At 34.9% G+C, this 24,339-nt stretch overlaps 1 long non-coding RNA gene across 1 annotated transcript in view; it reads left to right on the top strand.

Moving 5' to 3' along the window:
- Positions 1–24,339, top strand: part of LOC132541155 (uncharacterized) — a 701,393-nt gene that overhangs the window by 107,592 nt on the left and 569,462 nt on the right. The gene's annotated exons all lie outside the window — the stretch shown is intronic.

Raw genomic sequence — 24,339 nt, 5'->3', positions numbered from 1 at the left:
ATCATAACCCTAATATCTTCTGTTCAGTTGCAATTTGTATCTTTTCCACAACACAATCCAATTATTTGTCTTCAGTGTGTATAAACATACTGATATGCCTTGACAACAAGATCAACTTTGTCTATTATCACATCAATAGATTCAGAGCTTCTTGACAAATGATTAGATCATTTTGATCATGTTCATTTTCTATTAGTCATTTATCCAATGATTTTGCCTATAAAATTATTTATAATTTGACATTAAACTGGTTAAACTGATAAACATTTTGTTAAGGTAAGGAGAACAGTATTATATTTTTCATATTGCACATGAAGAAAATCGAACACAGAATGAAAATGACAAGACAGTTTTCACTCATTAGGATAATGTATATCAGTAGAAAATGTGTCATTTTGTCCTATAATTTCCATGATTTTTCACTAGATCACAATCAATGACTCTTGGATCAGAAAAACGTAGCGACAGTATACCTGAAATATTACTTTAAAGATACAGTTAGAACTAGAATTCCAAACTAAGTGATTCAGAATGAGACAGCATCACTTCTTTTCAGCAGTTGGTAGAGCATTTGGTGTGTTGATCTGGCGCAGTTCTGAGCTTGTATTAGAAAAATTGTTAACACACAAAGAACAGCATTTGCTGCATATTGGTAACCATTCTAAACTATTTATAAAATATGCTATGCAGAATTGTTTTCTAAACAGAGAAAAGTGGAGTTTTGGCATGCCTTCTCCATAAGAGCACTTGTACTTTAAATGACAGGAACATGGTCAGAAGTCAGCCCAGAAGTTAGAATAATGAACTCAACAGCCAAGCACCTGTGCTTTGCGTTCATAAAGCACACTGAGCAGGGGTTGCGTGCTTATTCATTGTGACTGTTAAATACAGCAAATTTCAATAAATTGTAGCACTCTGAATTATGTTTAATAAACCACTGCCATCAAATACAGAAGAAATCAGTCCCACTGACATGGTGAGACAATGTTTTTTTTTTTTTTAAATTTACAGTCCCATTGATTAATTTCTTTCCCTATGTGCAGGTAGGATCTACTTCTGATAGCTTTGATAGAGGTAAATTGAATTTACTGTTTGGTTATTTTTAACCAAATGATGCTGTGAAGAGTGAGATACCCTAGTCAGTGAACAAGATAGTTTCTCTTAAGTGCCTCTTCTTGCTTTACTGACTGGAAGTGAGTAATCTAACCTCCTACCCACAGAATAAACACGAGAGAGGAACTTTAGTACTCTAGTGGCAGAGACAAGAACTTTTAGTTCCTGACTCAATAATCTCATAGACTCATTTTTAGAGTTTTTACGTCTTTAAAAGATTTTTTTTTCTGTAAAAAAAAGTCACCAGGCAGGTACATACTGATAAACTCTAACCCCATCATCTACATTGCTTTTCCAAGGGCTAGCCAATTAGAGACTATAAATCACTGACAGCATTGTGGGTGTATGTCTGACCACTTTTACCTGCAATGTGAACTGGGAATGAGAGTGGCATAGGAAATAACTTAAGTATTGCAGTGCCAGAGATGAAGAATTGAACACAACTCTCTGAACTATTTGGAGGCAGTTATATCTAAGAAGTCTTATAAAGGAAATTAAAAAAAAAAAAAAACAACCAAGAATGCAGGGGTCCGGGCAGTAGCGTACTGGGTTAAGGGAACATGGCCTGAAGTTCAAGGACCAGCATAAAGATCCGGACTCAAGCCCCAGTTCTCCACCTTCAGGGGGTCCCCTCCCAAGAGGTGAAGCAGGTCTGCAGGTGTCTATCTTTCTCTCCTCCTCTCTGTCTTCCCCTCCTCTCTCGATTTCTCTCGTCCTATCCAACAACAACAACAATAAAAACAACAATAATGCAATAAAGATGGATGCCAGAAACAATTTGTAATGCAGCTACAGAGCCCCAGTGATAACCCTGGAGGCAGAAAAAAAATGCAGAGAATTAGATAAATGACTGGAGAATACTATTCATCCAAATCCAAAAGGTTGAGATTATAATGTGCAACTGGAAAAAAATACATGATAAAAGAAGCAAAATGTTGTAAAAAATGAAATCAGATTATGTTGGCAGATTTTGTTTTTTATCTGCATATGCACTCCCCCATGCTAAAGGCTACAAAATTTTGTAATAATTATTTTCTCTGATTCTTTTCTTTAATGAACTGATGCCTTGTACAAAAATCTTCTCATTCAGATAACTAGCATTCCTGGCACCACCACCACCACTGCCACCACCACCATCACCACCACCACAACCCACACACCTCCCCTCCACACACACTCCCCCCAAAGAGAAAAGTAATAGAAGCAGAGAGCATAGTCATTGTCATGGATTTCTTCTGCACATAGGTAAGTGAAGAGTTCAGTTTTGAAGTGTGTATATTTACCTAAAGTGTTCTTGTTTTGGTGTGCAATCAGAAACAGCACTCCTGGACCATGATCCTGAAGATATTAATATTAAGATATATAAACTCATAGTCAATTTACCTTTCTACAAGTGGATTACTCCATTTATTTTATAAAAGGATCTCAAGTGAGAACACTGTACTTTCCTCCTTGTTTTGAAGTTTATTTTTATAGAGCAGCTTTTAAAAAAATATTTATTTATTTATTTATTCCCTTTTGTTGCCCTTGTTGTTTTATTGTTGTAGTTTCTTTCTGTCCTATCTAACAACAACGATATCAATAACAACAACAATAATAACTACAACAACAATAAAAAGACAACAAGGGTAGTGAAAGGGAAAATAAATAAATAAAATTTAAAATAAATAAATAAATAAAATCTGAAAAAAACAGTATTTTGGTAATTATAATAAATAAATGCTGCTTTAAATATTTTCTATAAAATGTGTTTAGCTTATCTAACTATATAATATTCATAGTTTTTTTTTGTATATTTGATGGTATGATCTTAAACACCATCTGCATCTTCTAATCTTAAAATACTTTACTGAGTGGCCCATTATGTGGTGCACTGACCACAGTGGTGTCCTTACAAGTATAAAGCCCTGAATTCAATCCTTGGCATTGTGTATGTAAGAGTGATGCTCTGATTCTGTCTCCTTCATTAATAAATAAATATGTAAAATATTTCATTTTTTATTAAACTTCTGTATTGGCATAGTATGTCAATTCCTTTAAAAATAAAGTTCTTAAAGATTATTGACATATGTGTGTGCTGTGATTATTTTGAATTAACTATTGTAAGTTTTTGTTTGTTTGTTTTTTTTAGAGATCAGTACACTGCTCAGCTCTGGCCTTTGGTGGTACTGCTATTGAACCTTATTTTGAACTATTGAAGTGTCATTGCTGCAAGACTAAAATGTTCTTAAAAAAGTGTTGTATTTGAATCTTTGAAGGATTTGTTGAAGCATAGATAATGAAGTAAACCATTAGAAAGTGGGAACAGGACATGGGCAGATATTTTACAGAGGAAGAGATACAGACAGCCAACAGATATATGAGAAGATGCTCAGTCACTGATCATCTGAGAAATCTAAATAAAGACAACAGTGAGATATCACTTTACATCTGTGAGAATGTCATACATCAGAAAGAACAGAAATGACAAATGTTGGAGAGGATGTGGAGAAAAAAGGGATGCTTCTTCACTGCTGGTAGGAGTGCAAAATGGACCGGTCATTATGGAAAGCAATTTGGAGACTTACTGAGACACTAGGGATGGACCTACTCTATGACCCAGCAATGTCTTGATTTGGTACAATGCACAACCTCCAGTCCATGTTTCATTTTGTGTTCTCCATCCTTGTCCCAACTATATTAAGTCCCATTGATGGGTGAGATCATTTGATATTCGTCCTTCTCTTTTTGGCTTATCTCACTCAACTTGATGTCTTAGAGAGGATTGGCCCCAAGGAAGCAGAAACACCTGTCAGAAGAGACCTGTGCATACCTATGTTCATAGAGGCACAGTTTGTAATGGCAAGAATATGGAAGCAACCCAGTTGTCCAACATCAGATGTGTGGTTAAAAAAATGTGGTATAAAACAACAAGGGCAACAAAAGGGAAAATAAATAAATATTTAAAAAACATTTTAAAAATTGTGGTATATATACACAATGGAATACTATTCAGGTGCTAAAAATTATGAGGTTGTCTCTTTTCCATCCTCTTGGATGAAACTCAAGGACATCATGCTGAGTGCAATAAACCAAGAAGAGAAGGATAGATACCAAATTATCTAACTTATTAGCGGGACTTAATAAAATAGGGACAGGAAGGGAAAACACAAAGTGAAACATGGACTGGACATGGTGTGTTGCATCAAAACAAAGGGCTCTGGGCAGGGAGGGTTGGAAGAGAGGGAGAAAACCTTGGGGTCCTATTATGTAATGAAACTGTATGTATATGTCAATGATTGCACTGTAAAGCATTAACCCTCTAAATAAAAAAGATTTTTTTTTTTTGGCCATCAAGGTTATCACTGGGGCTCAGTTCCTACATGATGAATCCACAGCTTTCCTGTAGTCATTTCCCTTCTTTATTCTTTCCTCTGTGTTTTTGATAGAAAGTGAAATTGAGAAAGAAGAGATGATAAGGAGGAGAGAGAAAGAGAGATACCTGAAGCACTGCTTCACCACTCATGAAGCTTTCCTTTACAAAACAGGACCAGGGGCTTGACCGTAGTCCTGGCATATGCTAAAGTGTGTGCTCTGCTTCATGGTCTGCAACCCAGGCCCCAATCATAGCATTACAATAAGCTGGCTTCCTAAATGAGACCAATTTATTCGACCTTGCTAATCTGAAGGCCAGGATTCAGGATTCTTCTAGGATGTCTCTTACTTTCAGTTGAACTGCATGAAGAGCTTATTCATCTAAGAAATCTCATCTTTGAGGCTAAAAAATAGAAAAAAAATATTGCTGATGTCTGTCTAGTAATCAATCTATGTCAAGCCATACATGTCAAGTATGAACTATATCAGGGACTTATATCTCCAACCAACTAAACTATTACTTTTCAAGTAGGTGGAGATTATCTATCAATGCAGGTTAACAATTCAGTGCAAAATTAAGTATTGGTATAATTTTAAAAAGCTATCAAATGTATGCAGCCTAATATCTGCAGAGTTCATCAAGCAGTTTAGTCTAATTGTGTAACTTACCAAGCAAGCATAGTAAAACAATAAATAAATTAAAAGTAGCATTGGAACTAGTGGTGTTACACTTTCCAGAGTAGATATTATAACAAGTAAGAATACAAGTTCAAACTTCTGGTCCCCACAGGTTAGGGGTGGCGGGGAACCTCACAAGTAGTAGAACACTGCTACAGGTATTCAGCTTCTCTCTTTTTTTCCCCTTCTCTCTCTCCCACCTCTCTATTTACTCTCTACCTACATCTCTATCTCCATCATTTCTATCTTTCACCGTCTGTCACGGAAAATGACCTCTAGGAACATTGGTGGAGTTATGCAGGCACCAAGTCCTAGTGATAATCCTGGTGTCAAAAAAAAAAAAAAATTTTCTAACAAGGTCCCAAAACCTAGATATACACCAGTTTCTGTGAGAGAGAGCTTATGTTCACATGTATCTGCAAACGACTGCAAAATATATACCTGAAAGCAGAAGTACACTAGAGTTTGCAGTGAGTACCTCCCTAACACTTCCTCTCCACTATTCCAAGCTTTGGGTCCATGATTGCTCAACAATTTGTTTGGCTTTGTATGTTAACTCTCTTTTCAATCACCAGGTTCCAGATGCCATCAGGATGCTAGCCAGGCTTCCTTGGATTGACGACCCCACCAATATGTCCTGGAGCTCAGCTTCCCCAGAGACACACCCTACTAGGGAAAGAGAGAGGCAGACTGGGAGTATGGACCGACCAGTCAATGCCCATGTTCAGCGGGGAAGCAATTACAGAAGCCAGACCTTCTACCTTCTGCAGCCCTCAATGACCTGGGTCCATGCTCCCAGAGGGATAGAGAATGGGAAAGCTATCGGGAGAGGGGGTGGAATATGGAGATTGGGTGGTGGGAATTGTATGGAGTTGTACCCCTCCTACCCTACGGTTTTGTTAATTAATCCTTTCTTAAATAAAATTTTTTTTAATTTAAAAATAAATAAATAAATAAATAAATAAATAGTAAATGAAAGGAATTTATTTAAAGGAATTTAGCAAGACAACAAGGGCAACAAAAGGGAATAAATAAATAAAATAAATATTTAAAAAAAAAGAAGAATTTAAAAAAAAGGAATTTATCAAGAAAGAATATAATAAATATGAGGAATTCTAATATATATATTTATGTAGGCCCAAATCCTCACCACAGTGAAGGAAGCTTTTTTATTATTATTACTTTTATTTCTTTATCGGGGGATTAATAGTTTACTGTCAACAGTAAAATACAATATTTTGTACATCCATAATATTTCTCAGTTTTACATATAACAATTCAACCTCCTCTCATGCCTGAGGCTCCACAGTCCCAGATTCAATTCCTCTTACCACCATAAGCCGTAGCTGAGCAGTTCTCTGTTTAAAAAAAAATGTATAAATATCAGTTCTACAGAAGAACTGAAAAATAGTTAAACCAAATTAATGGGTGTACAGCTCAGAGGTAGAGCATTTGACTGAAAATTAATGTGGAAAATTAATGGTTTTGCCAATACAACTTTAAGTAGAAAATGTATTTTATTAGAAATGTTACAGTAAAAATAAATGGAAGACCTCTATAAAATGATGAAGAAAATATGTAAATATATAGCTTATGTCATTTAAAAGAGTATGTTGGAAATGCCAAGTAAAGGTGTTATTTAAGAATTCAAAGACCCAAATATGTCGTGAAGGAGCATAAAGTAAAATGATAGACAATTAAGTGGTAATGAAGTGATTTCTCTTGCACTGGTCGCTTGGAATACGCCTTTTTTTTTTTCCAAAGCAAAAAAGACATGAAGGTTGGAATTGCATTCAATGTGTACTTTGTTATATGAAGACAATATAATATGACTACTTTGGTATATAATGTAAGATTTAAAAATTAGAGGTTAAATAATTTAGAAACAGTACATTTCTGTTTCTAAACAAAGCTGGTTTTAGCTAGTTGGAAGAGTAATATGTTGAAAGTTGAAAGGGTAAAAATTAGATCAATATGATTTAGAATGATAGTGATGGCTGACAAGAAAGCATAAGCATAAAATGGTAGAGTGTGCTAACTAGAGGATTTAAAAGAATTGAAGCTATTCTCTCAATATATTGTTAATTTCAGTCATTTTGATGAAACATATATATATATATATTTAAGCTCTGGGGTTATCGCTGGAGCTAAGTGCCTGCTCTATGAATCCACTACTCCTGGCAGCCATCTTAATTCCATTATTGCCCTTGTTGCTGCTGTTGTTGGATAGGACAGTGCCAAGAGCCATTTCTCTGCTTGATAGAAGATAAGCTTTGAAACAATGGAAGCCCTCGAGACAAGTTTCTATTTCCCCGCAGGTAGGCCATTTACCAGAAAACAAGTAACACACCACATTGTTATAGTTAATAGACATAGTTTTACCAGAGAACAAGTGACACACCACATAGTTATAGTTAATAGACATAGTTTCGGCTATGTACATTGCAAGGGACATTCCACCCTGATAATTGCTCCCCCTCCTCCTTTTCCTCTTGCAATCCTCCTTCCCCAAAGCCTTATAATGCCTGTGAACACAATAAAATTTTGCAGCTTGATCAGAATCCTGTCTTGCTGTCATTTCTTGTGTCTCCTGTCCCTTTCATTCCAGATTCTTGGGTTCCTAGCCCCTGTTCATGCCCCGCTGGCCAGGGCAGGACAGAAAGAAATTGAGAAAGGAGGGAAGACAGAGAGGGGGGGATAGAAATATAGACACTTGCAACCACGATTTTCCGCTTATGAAGAGACCCCTGTGCAGGTGGTGAACAGGGGGCTTGAACCAGGATCCTTGCTCCAGTCCTTGCATTTAACAGTAGGTGTGCTACCACCTGGATGCCCAAATATTTAAATTTTTATGTGTGCTTCTGGAAGCTGTGAAATTTGAGATTTCACTACTCCTAGATCAATATTCTGATTCGGAAAGAGAGATAAAAAGAGAAACCACAGCACCAAAGTTTCCACCAGTTCTGTAATATTTCAATGTGGTGCTGAGACTCAATCCTGGGATATGCACACAAGACTTCTAGAAGCTTTCCCAGAAAATTATGATAGAGATAAGAAAAAGGAAGATATGTTAAATTAAAACCACCTGGTTAAGCATACACATTGCCAAGCAAGCAGGGATCCAAGTTAAAGGCCCTATTACCCACTTGCAGGGGGTGACTCTTCATGAGTTGTGAAGCTAGTTTGCAGGTGTCTTTCTCTCCCTCTGTCTCCCCTTCCTTTCTCAAATTTCTCTGTCTTATCTAATCAAAATTAGAAAAAAATTTAAAAATGGCCACCAGGAACGGTAAATTCATATTTATTTTACTTGTATTTGATAAGACAGAGAGAAATTGAGAGTGAAGGGTAAGATAGAGAGGAAAAGAGAAAGATATCTGAAATACTGGTTTGTCATTCATGAAGCCTCCATTCTGCAGGTGGGTACCAGGGGGCTGAACCTATGTTCTTGCTCATGGTAACCTGTGCATTCTACTGAGTGCACAACCACCTGGACCGTGAAAAGTCAAATTTTAATCCCTATAAATAAACTTCTTTTTGGTTTTAACCAAAATTATTGTATCACTGTGTTCTTGACATAAATTATTTTTCTTCTTGGGATTATTGTTATTATTTCTATCAATTATTGTACAGAACTCTACTACCATACCCTGAAGAGCTAGTAACATCTGTGGTACTGAATACTCCTTCACTTATTAAGCCTGGCCTATGCCTAGTTTATATATTTTGTTTTTATAGTGCTATATTTTTATCCTCTCATTTTCTGGTCTCTGTAACAACCACCATATATCTTATCAAGAATAAACCCATTCTGATAAAAGTTACCCTAATCATTCTGTTGAGTTAGAAGAACAAGTTCATGTAACCAGATTGATAATATTCTGTTGAGTTAGAAGAACAAGTTCATGTAACCAGATTGATAATATTATGGCATAAAGTCAGAATAAGCAAAATATGAATGAAGACATCAAGGGAATAAAATAAACACAGTCCTTATTTTGAAGTATCATTTATTGTGAGTCTTCTGAGACTTCTACTCATTAATGTCTGCTTAGTGTACTAGTTAGGGTATGTGTTAAAGTGTTTCCTAAATTCATTCAAGTCTTCAACAATGTTGACTTGAAATACTCAAAACTCCAAATGGAGATTTAAATAGGAACTTATATGAAGTCAGAGAACTATTACAAACCATGATACTTTTGTCTGAGTCTTCTGCTATAGTCTTCTGCAAAGTCAAGTCATAAGAAATTGAAAATAAGATTGCTATTTAGATATATTTTCAAGATTTTTATTTTATTTTTTCATCTGAAAGGTCACTAAGCTGAAATAATTATTTTGAGCCAATAACTTATTGAAAACTAATCTCTCAAGGATGTACAAAACATAATACCCACAACAAGATCTTATAATTTTTCCTTCAGTCCAATTTAATCCTTAACTAGAGGGGAAATAATTATCGAATTCCTCTAAGAATTATATCCAAATCTTGCAATACAAATTTTGATTGATTGGACACTTGCATTTTATTTCACACTTTGCCAAGAGTTGTTCCCTATGTTCAATATCATCCTACAGAAAGAAATGCTGCTTACAAGCTCTGAAATCATAATTAATACAACATTGTTACTATACCCATCATTCAAACATCCAGTTTCCTTTCTCCCCAATTATTTTTCTTTTATTAGACGGTCACTGGCTTACAGTACAGTTTTTGGCATATGCATACAATTTTCCATCTCATCATGATAATGTCTCAAAATCACCCTCAACCTCATCTTACGTTACCAATGCAGAAGGGTTCCTTAATCCCCCACAACCTCTCCAACATTTGTTGTTACTTTCCTTTCTGATGTATGACATTCTCACAGATGAAATGGTAACTCATTGTTGTCTTTATTAGCATTTATCTGTTAACCAGTGATGTTGAGCGTTTTTTCATATATCTTCTGGCCCTTTGTATCTCTTCTTTGGGGAATATTGTGTTCATATCCTACCTCACTTTTGAATGAAATTATTTGTTTTTCTGCTGCTGAGCTTGTTGAACAAGCTTTTATACTTTTATTACTAACCGCTTGTCTGATGTATGACATGAAAGATCTCCCATTCTAAAAGGCATCTCTTTATTTGGGTGGTGGTTTCTTTTGCTGTGAAGAAACTTTTCAATTTGATATAGTTCTATTGGTTTATTTTTTATTTTTGTTTTTCCTTGTATATGAACTTGAGTCATTGTATATACTTTTAAAACTTAGATCTAAAAGAGTTCTATTAATTTTTTTTCTCTAAAAATTTGATGGTTTCTGGTTTAGCATCCAAATCCTTGATCCACTGGACTTTACTTTTGTGTGTGATGTGATGGAGTGGTTCATCCAACTATTTTTTGAGACATGATTGGCATATAGGACTATATAAGTTTGAAATATAAGGTACAATGACTTACTTTCATACACCGCAAAATAGTTACCACGATAAATTTATTTAACAGCCATTATCTAATAAATAAGTGAGAAAAAATTTCTATGTTATGAGGTAATTTGGAATTATTCTATTAAAATTTTCAAATATACCATAGACTATTTTAACTATTATCATCAAATTGTCATGTTTCTGAATTTTATTTATTTTATGACTGAAATGTATACCTTTGTAACATACTCATTCAGTTGTCCCTTCCCAATACCTACTTCTAATATCCAAATATATAGTCTGTTTTCCTAAATATGTGGAGTTTTGTTTGTTCAGTCTTTAGAATCCTTATACAAAAGAGACCATACTGAATTTGCCTTTTCTCTCCAGTTTATTTCAAATAGCAAATATTTTCAAGGTCTATTTGTCCTGTTTGGCAACTGGCAAGATTTTCTTCTTTTTTTAAAATGACAAAGTATTAGTCTACTGTGTATATACTGCAGGATCTTTGTCTATTCATCTCTCAGTGTACACTTAGGTTGTTTATTTGACTTGAATATTATGAACAGTGCTGTTGTGACCGTACCCCTTCTAAATAATATTTTCTTCAGATATATTTCCATATCTTAATATTCAACTAATAATAGAGATAATTGTGAAAGAAAGTGACAACAAAATTTAATAATGTGGTTTATAAACATTTTACTTTATGATTTCTTTGGTACTTGGTCAATTTTTGGTAATGTTTGTGTTGACATGGGTGTCAGAATTATTAAATCTAATAAAAGATTGATTCTTTTCAAAAAGAATTTTAAACACACACACACACACACACACACACACACACATATTTATCTTGCCTAGAGAAAAAGAGAAACTGAGAAGAAAGGGGGAGATAGAGAACGAGAGAAACCTACAGCACTGTTTCATGGCTTGTGAAGCTTCCTTTAGCAGGTGAGGACTGAGGGCTTGAACCAGGTCCTTGGGCACTTTAATGGATTTGCTCAATGAGGTGAACCACCATCTGGTCCCAAGGAAAAAGAACTTAAGTCTAGAGGAGTTAAGTAGTGTTAACAACATCTAACAGTACTCTGAGGACTAAAATTTCATCAGCTGATTTTCAGCATTTGTCTTTGGACTTTTTAAATTTTCCCACTTGTCCAAGTCCTTTAGTACAATCATTCTAGCAATCTATATGCCATACCTGAGAGTTGAGGAGAATAAAGGGTCCTGGACCTATTTCACAGATGTGCTAAAACAAAACATCTGTGAAGTGGTTGAACCAAGTAGGAAAAAATACAAAAAAAGAATCAAAATAGAACATGCCTCTACTGTCTTCTCTTCTCAGAGCTACCTACTAAACTACTCTGCCTTTGTGAGAACAAATTCAATCTTCCCCAGAGGCTAAATAACTCCCTAATGGTAAATTAGTCACTTAGGAGGCACATTAACTCTTTTAGACCACTTGGGTGCCATTACTTTGAAATCATCTGTTTCTAGACCATTGGCTGCAATGATAGCACACCACTCTAAATAGTACCCCAGTGACCCAAAAGGTCTATTGCACCTTCCTTAGTACTAAACTTGCTTCAAAGATTAGGGATGTTCCTAAAATCCCATTTACTCACAGAATATTTAAACATTTCTTAAAGTTTACTGACTGATATTGGCATCATATCAAATTGTATTTGCATTGATCTTTATTTTAGAGGTTTTCTTTCTTCATTCATTTATTTTACCTTCATACCTTTTCCATTAATTCATCCAGGTGACCAGTGTCCTGAGATTATTTCCAGATGTTCATTTGTGTGAACATTAATGTGGCTCCCAAGCATTATTCAAATAGAAAGAATGAGGACTGGGGAGAAATATAGTGGTTATTCAAAAGACTTTTATGTCTGAGGCTATGAGGTCCCAGGTTTAATACCTGGCACCATTCTAAGTCAGAACTGAGAAGTGCTCTGGTCTGTCTCTGTACTTTCTCTCTGTTTCTCTATCATTAAGATAACTTTTTCTTTAAAGATTGAACAATACAATTATACATACATAAAATTCAAAAGTAATAAAAAGTCATGAAAAACTAAAGTCCTAAGAATTCTAAGAATCTAACTGCCTATTTCTAAAGGAATTAATATCAGTTGATTATATAATTTTCCCTCGTTGTTCTGTGAATATATCGATAACTATATATGCATGTGGATACGTTTGTGTATAAACATATTTGTCTTGAAAACAAAAATTATGTATGACACATAGGATTATATGTCTAATTTTATTTTAATACAAACAAAATAGTAGCTGCACATTTAATAGACTATAGCTGTCTATTGCATAAATGTGCTGTGTTTGGATTTACATTGTACCAAGTATAATCATACCATTCCCTTAAGGATGGAAATTCAGAGTTTTTCTGAACTCTCCTGCTATTACAAAAGAACAAAACAAAAAAACAAGAGCATCATATATAAATCAGTTTTTAAACATATGTGTGAACATGCCTACATAACATTATTTCTGGAATTTGAATTGTTGAAAAGATAAATGTTTTTTAATACTGATATCCATGATTAAAAGACTGCCCATATAGTCTATAATAATTTACATTACCTCAATGGCATATTGTATTTTCACATTTCATTATTAGGCAATAATAGGTAAAAAAAAAAAAAAAGTATGACTTTACATTGAAGAAGTCCATATAGCTGACACACATGCAGTCAAGTTTTCACATGCAGTCAGAATTCAAATTTATGACTGTTTAACATCAAGTCAGTGCTCTTTTTCTTCTCTTAGCCTAATTAAAGAGATAAATTTTGGGGAAAGAATTGTTTATATAATCATACAACTGATAACACATTTTGAAGACAGACACCTACTACACCTGGCTGGAGACATCAGAAATTAACAGAAAAGATCTGTAAACTCTTGGTAAGTATGGATGCAAAGAAGAGTTGAAATAGAACAGGAGGGTGGAGCAACAAAATGTTGTGACTGAAATAACACTAGGCTTCTGTGAAACAGAGTTAAAACCCAACCTAAGATATAGTAGTGAGGAGACGTAATATCAAACATCCCACGATCAAACTCAGACTTATTTTGACACTATTGCTATTTTTTTTACTAGTCCTATAGAGTCTTTATTCTTTTATCTCACATTTATATTTTGGGGGGCTTTAATTTAGAAGCACTTCTAAGAGACTTTCTGTCTGAACAGTCATCAGGAATTACTAAGAGTCAAGTCTTTCTGGTTTCTTTTCTCCCTTTCTCTCTTCCATCCTCTCTCCATTTCTTTCTTAATACCTCTCATATTACATTTGCATTGTGGGACTAGTGAAAAATAAAAAGTGCCACTAGTGACCCTCTTTACTTTCAATTAAAAAAATTAAAGATTATAAGCCAATCTCTTCCAAAAAGAAGAGAAGAAAATACCCAACTCACCATGATAGACTTTATTGCCTCATAAACCACAGTACCACCCAAGACGTTAACAAGCTGGCATGTTTTGAGCATCAAAGATAGAGAGGAAACTGTGTTTACATGTTTGGCACAAAAACTAATGAGGAAAGTCAATTGACCCTTTGTCTTGAGGGTTTGAAGCACTGAGCTCTAATGTTTGGTTTCTTCGTTGGCACTTGTTCAAGTAATCACTCGTGGCCTGACAAAGCCGTGCTTGTATTTTATTAGTGGCCATGCTGAACTCTCCCGCTTGGGCTGTGTTGTCTCTCAATAGAGTGCTGCAGCAGAGGGCACACTTATTTGAAAACACTAAATCAGAGCATGATGATCTTTGCCCAACCAGAGCAATCCAGTGAACAATTTGTTAAGAGTACTGTTCCTTTTGTTTGGAGAGGGAGGCAGGCAAAGGAGGAAGGTAGGACTATATTGCCTGGAGCTGGGCAATTTGGAAATGATGACTACAAAGTCAAGTTTTATAAAGAAATCCCTTTCCCTTGTAATAGTGGGAGCGGCATTAGCTTTGAAACTGCCAAAATGCATCACACAGTGAATCCAAGAGGCCTCAATATAAGCCTTTAGTGGCAAGAGGTATGAAGGTGACCCTAGAAATCTTTTTGTCCCTTTCTTTCTTTCTTTCTTTCTTTCTTTCTTTCTTTCTTTCTTTCTTTCTTTCTTTCTTTCTTCCTTCCTTCCTTCCTTCCTTCCTTTCTTTCTTTCTCTTACTTTTCTTTCTTTCTTTCTTTCTTTCTTTCTTTCTTTCTTTCTTTCTTTCTTTCTTTCTCTTTCTTCTTTCTTCCTTCCTCCCTCCTCCCTCCCTTTTTCTCCCTCTCCTCTCTCTCTTTCTCTCTCTCTCTTTTTCTGCAATGTTAAGTTTCATGAAACATTTTTCATGTTACTTTGTAAGGAAGCTGATTTGTCTTTCTAAACATAGTCTGGTAGAAAAGAAAAGTTTCCAAAGTAGGTCAAAGCACAGTGTTTGTAACTTTCTATTCTATCGCTTTTTTATCTTCGCCCTGCCTTTATCCCTCCCAAACTATTATAGTTATTGTTATTGTTATTATTTCCATTTAGAGATAGAATACTTTGGGCTGTCCTAGAATTTTTTATCTGCACAACTAAAGTACCCAAACATTTGGCTGCTATTTTCAAAATTCTAAACCAGAAATGAGGACTCAAAATCTGGTTGCAAACAACATTTTTAAAGTGACAGTTTTGGCAGTCTTACCTACAAATCCAGTAAAAATAAAACCTAGAACAGTTTGTTCTTAAACTATTTCTAGTACCAGTACTGAGAAGAAAGTACTGAGCTACACATAATTTTATTTTTTAAGTGACTAAATTTTTACATGTTCAAAATGAGAACTTGGGTTAGGTTAAGACGTATTCTTGTCTTTGCCAAATTCTTAAAGTTCTCTCTGGCTGTCTGCCTCCCTTCAGATCTTTTTTATGAAGAATGTAAGTATATACTCAATATATTCCTTGCCACTAAGTAAGCCTACACTAAGAAAATGTTACGTGAGAGTTATTACTTGGAAATCACATGATAAAAAGTAAAGGTTTAAAATATATAGCATTTACTTGACTAAAATATCATATACATAGCTTTAGACTAATAGCATTTCCCCCCCACTAATTACTCCTTAAATGTCTTCTTTTTAAAATAGAGGATCCTGATCTCATGGACACATAGCTTGACAGCTCTGCAGCACAGTATATACAAGCTTCTCAATTTTCATGGTCTGTGCAGAAAGGGAAGCATTAATTTTACATGTGGGTAAAGTAATTCTGAATTCCTCTTCTTGATGTTAATAATATTTATTTTTCTGTAATGACCATGACATGGCAGAAGCACAAATGACCTGTTGGTAGTAAGTAAGCATGTGGAAGCTTCCTAGAAAAAGTATTTATATAGGAGGGAAAACAAAACAAAACAAAAAACAAACAAACAAAAACCTTGGTGTTCTCTTGGCATTTGGAATTCACCTAAGATGATGAGTCAGGTTCAATATTTCAAGCCCATAGCCTAAACATTTGAGAAAAACAATGTATTTAAGTATAATTTGCTTTTTGGACTCTCTTGTCAGCTGCAAGATTAAGAAGATCAGTGATACCTCTTGGAAAGAAATTTCATTGGTACAGCATCTCTTCTTGTATATGTCCCTGACACCCCATGTCTCCCTCTGACTTCTCCGTGCTTTGTAACCTCACATATACACTCAATAGTATTGCTTTCAGCAGGCTCTGCAGTAAAGATTTCAGATTTTGCTGTTCATATCCACAGTTTAGATGGTGATCAACGGAGACAGGGAATGGGGCACGCCAGTGGAAGAGAATTGTGCTGCTCAACTAGTTTTCCACTGCAGAGCTGTTTCCTTTTGGCATTCTGGATGGATGTACTTTCACGGCTGAGGTGCCTTTCCTATTGATTAGCTCCAAATCTTTACCAAGGAAAACTGTTTGATCACAGAATAGAGGAAGAGAGAGTGTCCTGACGTACTTCCCTTCATCTCCCACCTTCTAGGGATGATTCATTCAGAGCCAATTAACCTGTAGGTTTAATTCTAACTACAGATAATGGTCTTTTGAGAGAACGTCTTCTTTCCTTCCTTCCTTCCTTCCTTCCTTCCTTCCTTCCTTCCTTCCTTCCTTCCTTCCTTCCCTTTTCTTCTTTTTCTCTCTTCTCTTCTCTCTCCTCCCTCTCTTTCTTTCTTCTTTATTTTTTTTTTCATTACCTGGTCTTTACTGCTATGGGTTGATTATTTCACATAGAAAAGACAGATAAGCAGGGAGATATTGCTGAGCAGTATTGTGGCTAGGAAAAAAGGGGGAAAAAAAGAAAAAAGAAGGGAATAAAAATCAAGAATAGAGAGACATATACAGAGAGAGGACAGTAAGTGATACCACAGACAGCAGTGAAGTTTCCCCCAGTGCAGTAGAGGCTGGGTCCAAAATGTGCATGTTTTGCAACTGTAAAGTACACACTCTATAAGCCATTTGCAGTTTTTCAAAAAATATTTTATTTTATTTTAATGAGAGAGAAACAAATGTAAAGCTAAAGGGAGAGAGATAGAGAGAGAGAGAGAGAGAGAGAGAGAGAGACAGAGAGAGAGAGAGAGAGAAAGACTGACCAGACTCAGCTCTGGTGAATAGTGATGCTAGGGGTTGAACCACTTGCTGATTTAATGTAATAGAAGCTTTTATGAAATAGCATGAAATAAATAAATGTATTTCCACCCAGATTAGGACACATACATACTTGCCACCTAGATTCATATACATATATATCTATTAAAGTTGTAGATACATTATACTAGGTTTTACATTTGCTATATTTTACAGTGTGTGTGTGTGTGTGTGTGTGTGTGTGTGTGTGTGTATGTGTGTTAGTGAGTGAGTGAGTGAGTGACATTCATATTCAACAATTTAAATCATGGAGAGATTCACCAAGTGTTGAAAAGGATTATGAAAAACCAACTATGAATAATAAGAAAAAATTTAACTAATGTGGATTTCATAATGCAAATCAAATCTCATAAAATAAAGGACACTCTGCTTTAGTGTCCCTCTACTGACATGGCTATTATGGTACCAGCTTAGGGCATGATAAAACTTATGGCTGATTATTAGAAAACTTTGGTTAAGGCACTGCACTTCACATTAAGTGATAAAACACTCACCTGTTAAGCAACTGGGAAACTAGAGTAAAGAAGAGGAAGTGGGAAAGTGAAAAATAAGGAATCCTGCTCAATTCCCTTCCACAGGTAAAACATTTTCAAAAAATTGTTCAGATTGTGAAATGAAAGTTATTTAGAGCCAAGTATACAAATTTGAGCAGCATTCTGAAAGTCAACCCTGAATTATAATGAAAAACAAAACACTTTGTCCTTTCTTGAGAGTATTTTCACAGTGACATAAGAAACCATCCTGCTTTAAATAACTTCTTTTTTTGAGTGTTGGGTGTTTGTTCTAGTTATAGAAAATGAAACCGGAAACAAATGATCTATGCAATGTCTGTGCACATCAGAGAAATCCAGAGAATTAATATAGTTTTATGGTTTTTCTGTAGGACCATTTTTCTCATGTCATTCTCGACTTTAAAGGTACCAAGACAATAAATGACTTGAAGTATTAAATACGCTTTAAGAGTAAACTAACACTGTTTATAACACCCTCACTTTTATTTACAAATAATATTTGAGTACTACTTTGTAAAACATAATAAGTGCTCAGTGTTAGCTAATTTATTTCACTCAATCCATCTAAATATTAGCCAACAATATTTATTGTTTACCTTGCAAAATTTTCTTTAAATAATTACAGAGGCCAGAACTCCTACTTTCTGCATCCCCCAAAGACTTTTGGTCTATACTTTCAGAGGGGGAGAAATGTTAGGGGGACAATGACTGGAAAGCTCTGAAATCAATTCCATCAGGACCCAGAAAGAGAAAAGGTTAAAAAAGAAAAAGAAAGAAAGAGAGAAAGGAAGGAAGGAAGGAAGGAAGGAAGGAAGGAAGGAAGGAAGGGAGGAAGGAAGGAAGGAAAGGAAAGGAATGGAAAGACATTCAGAAGTAGTAATAGGTATGTGACTTGGAAAATAAGAGAAGGCAGAGACAGAAAAAAATGGGCAAAAATATAGAGATAGTTGGGTAATCGATAAATAGATAGATGATAGAATGATAGGCAGGTAGATAGACAGATAGACAGATGACAGATAGTTATAGAAATCACAGTCAGCCCTTATCTGTGATCTTGAAACCACTGCAGTCTAGGATGGAGGGAATGAGGAAATAACCCTGGTGGTGGGACAGTAATCCTGTTATTTTGTAATGTTGTAAAGCAATATTGAATCAGTAATAAAAAGATCAAAAAGTCACATTAAACTAGATAATCAGAATCATTTAAATAGTCTAGCTATGATAGACTAGTGCATACTAAATATATATGGGCTACCTGGCACTGTTGATGCTAGCATTCTGTGGAATTCCACAGGCTATTGCATCACTGAAAAACATAAAATAGATAACAAAACCTTCATTTTCATATAACCTCAGTTGCTTTCACATAGTTGCAAGACTAATATATTACCACTTTCTGAAAAGTTAGAAATAACGATATGGCCCTTATAAGCAAAATTGACAAGTTTATGAGGTGACAGTGGATTTACAAAAAAAAAAAAAAAAAAGAAAATCATAGACTACTACCCATGATCATCATTAAAATTTAAGGCCTATAAGTTGCAAGTAAAGATATTTACTTTTAATGAAATTAAAATTCCAGTGTTACTTTATTATGATACCCAAATAGTAGTAGCAAACTGTCTCTGTGCTATTAAATCTCTTGTTTTGCTGACTAATATTTTTAATGTAAGTTTACTTTTTCACGTATCAAATGATAACTATCTATGCACTAATCACATACAGAACTTTTAAATTAAATGATACTTCAAACTGACTTATCTTCATTCATACATGTTATTTTTCTTTTATCAGATACATTCTTCTTATTAAAAAGCACATAAAATTGTTAATTTGCTTGACAAATAGTTCAGAACTTTTGCTTTTTTCACAGTATAACTGAATACAGTCACTCTATTTATTTAAAATGTATGATAAAGTACAAATATTTTAAAAACTATTCCGAAAAACATCCCAAAGTTCTTTTCATGTCTTAGGAAATAAAAATATATTATCTCTTATTATTAAATAAATGAAAACACAGTTTTAAAGCTGCTAACTCTCTGTCTTAATTTAAAAATTAATATGTAAGTATAGATTCTGATGACCCAGCGCTGTTATCTCTATATGCTATGATTTTTTTGACCTTGAAAATTATTCATAAGCCTTGATGTAGCTATATGTTTTTAAGTATTCCTTTGAAGTCTCTGACTAGTTTTGGTGTTTACAAGGATTCTGTCTGTATGAATTGGGGCATGTTATTAAGCATACAATGTTCTCTTATATACCAATACAGATATAATTTAGACTGTTTGTCCTGGTTATTAAGACTAAAAGAATAATTTGACTCAGCATTCTAGGGACTGTTGGAATAATCATAATTGTATTTTTCTAGGTTGATTTTTTGAAATAACTTTTAAAAAACACAGTCCCTGTGGAAATCCAAGAGATCATCCACTCATGTTAACCATGTAAATACGAGCTAGATTGCCTTGACTCTAATTTTAAACAATTCCAAAGGTTCTTCTTCTGAGTAGTAAGATAATGTAAATGGACCAAAGCTCCCAGCCAGGCTTTTGCAGAGAAACTCTAAGTCCTGCAAGTCCGATTAAACGAGCTAATTTTCAGTCCAACAAGCTAATTTCCAGACAGATTCTTCTGATGTTTTCCCTCTGTTTGTAATTTGCATCATTAAATAGCTCCTTGTTTCAAAGCAGCCACAGTACTAAGGTCACAGGGCTTTGTGTTAAATAGCAACCACCTCGATTTTTTTTTTTTTTTTAGAAAGGAACAGAGAGCAGCTGATCCTACTGCAGTGTGATTTTTTTTTTTCTTTCTTTCTTTTTTTTCTTAGTAGCAAGAGGCTGAAGTATCTGGTGGATCACAGAAATTTTGCTTTGGTTCGAAGAACAGCTTTTCTCAGTGCCTTTGTGCTTCAGAAAGCAGCCCAGGATCACAGGTGGCCTTGATTATCAAGATTTTTTTTTTTTTATTTAATGGTGGCCCCTTCCCTTTTCTAGAACAGCAGGACATCTCCCTGACATGAATATCTCATTTTAAATGACAGAAAATTCAAACATTTTAAAGAGACACCCCCAAACCTACATTTAAAAGCTAGCTATTGATTGAACTCCAGAGAATAACATTGGCTAATAAACATGATTCGACCTACAAAAGGGCTTATATGGGGAGATATGGAGTGTGACGGTCACTCATAATTAATTTTCCCTTAAGCTGTATTCAAAGGTTTGATTCGGAAAGAAGATGACTAAAACATAGAAAGCAGGAACATACTATCTTCACTCTTACCTATACCTTTCCAGAACAAATCATTTCCCTTTGTCTCTCTGGTCTTTGGCTCATTGGTACCCTGGAGCATTGCTTCTACCTTACATGCTGACACCAGTGCTTGTATTAAAAAATCTTCAATCATATAACTTCAAGCCTTTCATATTAATGTGTCTGAGCCAAATTACCCTATCTATTCTGCAGGGAGAAAAAAAAAAGCCATAAAATGCTCTCTGAATCCATAAGGACAATCTCATTGGCACAGATGGGAATTTCGCTCTGAAGTGACAGCTCTCCTTTCCTGAAACATGACCTAATGACTGCAAAGAGTTTCTTCAGAAACACCAGATTTTGCGTTGACCTGTCTTTGCCAGAGCACACGTACATTCCTGAACCATTCTGAACCAAAGATCCAACTACCTGTAAAGAAGATGGCTCAGAAGAAAGCTGTCATCTTTACGAATAAATACAATAGCTGCCTGTCATGCAGGAAGGCCTGGTTCAGTTTGCAGTATCACTGGATTTCTGTTTTGACTCAGGCTCTTTTCAGCACAGGCACTCCACATTACCAAAAGTTAGAAAGTGTATTTTCAGAAATGTCACCATTTTTATATTTCCTAAGGATAATATACTTAGGGATTTATTTCGATGAAAATGTAGATTTCAGATATTAGAAACACACAGTGCAGAAGAACTCAACCTGTTTTGGGATGCCACAAAAATGCAGCAGGGAAGCTTTTGCCTGACAATAGTAGATGTTAATCTTGTGGAATGTATACATGGAATTGTCTGTGTTGCATTGACATTAGCTTTTAGTGCAAGATAACCTTAGGGACTTTGAAACACTTCACTTCTGGATGAAATAATAATGCTCAGTTCACTAAAACCTACTTTATTTATTTATTTTTTTAAGAATTGTCTTTCCTCCTCTGGTCTTTGATTAATTTCTGGATTAAATATGTTTATCCTGTTACATCACACTATCTCTCCCTTAATTCACTATTATCAGCTTGTAGGCGAGAATCTAATAACAATACTTCATATATTTGCTGAATCAACTATACATAGAACTAAACTATATAATCTTTTTCTTCAGCATCATGGCATGACATCTAATTATGATGCATTAGTTATTTTGATAAACTTGAATTTGAAGAGGAAATGGCAGGGAAATAAAAAAAATTTCCATCAAAGACAAAATGCTAATAAAATCTATTTATCAAAGTATGTCTGAAAAAGCAAAAGAAACTAAACATTTATAGTGGGAAATGTACACAAGCATAAAGGTATGAGCAGCCTCACGATATTGAAGCAAAGGACTCCTCACATGAGTTCATCATTTATCCATTTCAAGAGTTCTGGGAAAATGAAAACAGGTTTTGTTATCTTTTAATATTTATCTTTATTTATTATTGGATAGAGATAGCGAGAAATTGAGAGGGGAGGGGAAGATAGAGAGGGAAAGAGACAGAGAGACATAAGCAGCCCTGCATCACCACTTATGAAGCCTTCTCTCTGCAAGTGGGGACCAGGGGCTTGAACATGGGACCTTGTGCACTGTAATGTGTACACTTAACCAGGTGTGCCACCTCTCGGCCCTTTGTTATCTTCCTTTACTTGCCTACTAGGATCCCATAAAAGAATATGAAAATATTTCAATAAAATAAGTGATGTAAGAAAAGTCTTCTGGGGAGTCGGGCTTTAGTGCAGTGGGTTAAGAGCACGCAAAGTGCAAGGACTGGCTTAAGGATTGCGGTTCGAGCCCCCGCTCCCCCCCTGCAGGGAAGTCACTTCACAGGTGGTGAAGCAGGTCTGCAGGTGTCTGTCTTTCTCTCCCCCCTCTGGCTTTACCGCCTCTGTCCATTTCTCTCTATCTACCCAACAACAACAACATCAACAATAACTAAAACAATAAAATAACAAGGGCAACTAAAGGGAATAAATAAATATTAAAAAAGAAATGTCTTCTGTGTTCACTTTGATGTGTATAATCATGATATATTTAATTAGTATTCTAGTCTATCTTTTAATAGAAGCCCATGACTTAAAATAATAACTTTTTAACAGCATACAGCTGACAAACTTCTCCTAGGATCATAATTATTACTAGTTTTCATTTCAGACCTCAAACATGGTATGAGAATAGAAAACTAGAATTGGAAATTTGTTTTCAAAATTTTCTGTGATATTAGACCAACGATCAGTGCACTATAATGGAAGTTCATGTGACTAAAGGCACATATGTGACTTTAGTCACATGAACTTCCATTATATATATATAATTAATTATATATATATATGGGGAAATTACATATGTATATGTAATTTCCCCATGGTCTTACTCCTGGCCACATGCAGTGCTGGGGATTGAACTCAGGTCTGGAACCTCATGTTTATGAGTCCCAAATTCTTCCAGTCTGTGAACTGTGAGGCCATTCAAGTACTGTATTAAATCAATCATGAAATAACATGGTAGGTAGTGATATATTACTAAGAATTTTCTTTACTAAGATTTGTTTATACATTGTACTTAGGTTGAGAAGAATCACTAGTTTATGTTTTTTTTTTAATTTTGCCCACAAAAACTAGTCTTTAAGAAATATTCTTTTCTTTTGCTACCACTCTATTGAACTGCACAGAAATTTCAAAGCATCACCACGTTAAAAAAAAAATGCCCCTTTAATCATATTACCCTTGGCGAACATCCCAAACTCAGGCTGAAGTGCAGTGCTTGTGGTTTCTCAACAGCTTACACTAAGCCTGCACCATGGAAATAATCTACTTTTAAAACCCAGGAAACAAATCGACTGCACTAAGGACATAAGTCGCTGTCATTAGGGAGTGATTAGGCTAAACATTTTTATACACTCTACTAGCCTACTTTCAAATTATATATCTCTGGTCCATAGGAAGAAAAGTATTTCAGGTGAGAATACAGAACAATCATGCAGAAATGTCAATAAATCCAAACAACAACAGAGAAAAAATTCAAAGAACTAGATTAATTCTAACCTGTTAATACCTACATCAAGATTTTCTGAACCCAAAATGGAAAGTTTGGTTACATAACATCATACATACACACACACACACACACACACACACACACACACACACACACACACACACACACATATATATGACATAATATAGAAATATATATATTTACATTTCATCATAGCTTATTTTTTATGACTCAATATGTCACATGTCCCTATTATATATTTAAAAACAACATCTTTCCTGTTTTTCATACTTCATATAGGAAATTCTTAAAGGATGAAGAATAAAACAATGTCATTATAAATTATTATTATACCAGTCATCTTCCTTTAACAATGTGTGTTACTTTGAGATATTAAATGATTCATCACCA

The sequence above is a fragment of the Erinaceus europaeus genome, chromosome 1 (genome assembly GCF_950295315.1).
Source record: "Erinaceus europaeus chromosome 1, mEriEur2.1, whole genome shotgun sequence".
In the NCBI taxonomy this organism is placed as follows: domain Eukaryota; kingdom Metazoa; phylum Chordata; class Mammalia; order Eulipotyphla; family Erinaceidae; genus Erinaceus; species Erinaceus europaeus.
Note: the sequence above shows the minus strand (reverse complement) of the source record. Positions and strands in the feature narration are given on the sequence as shown.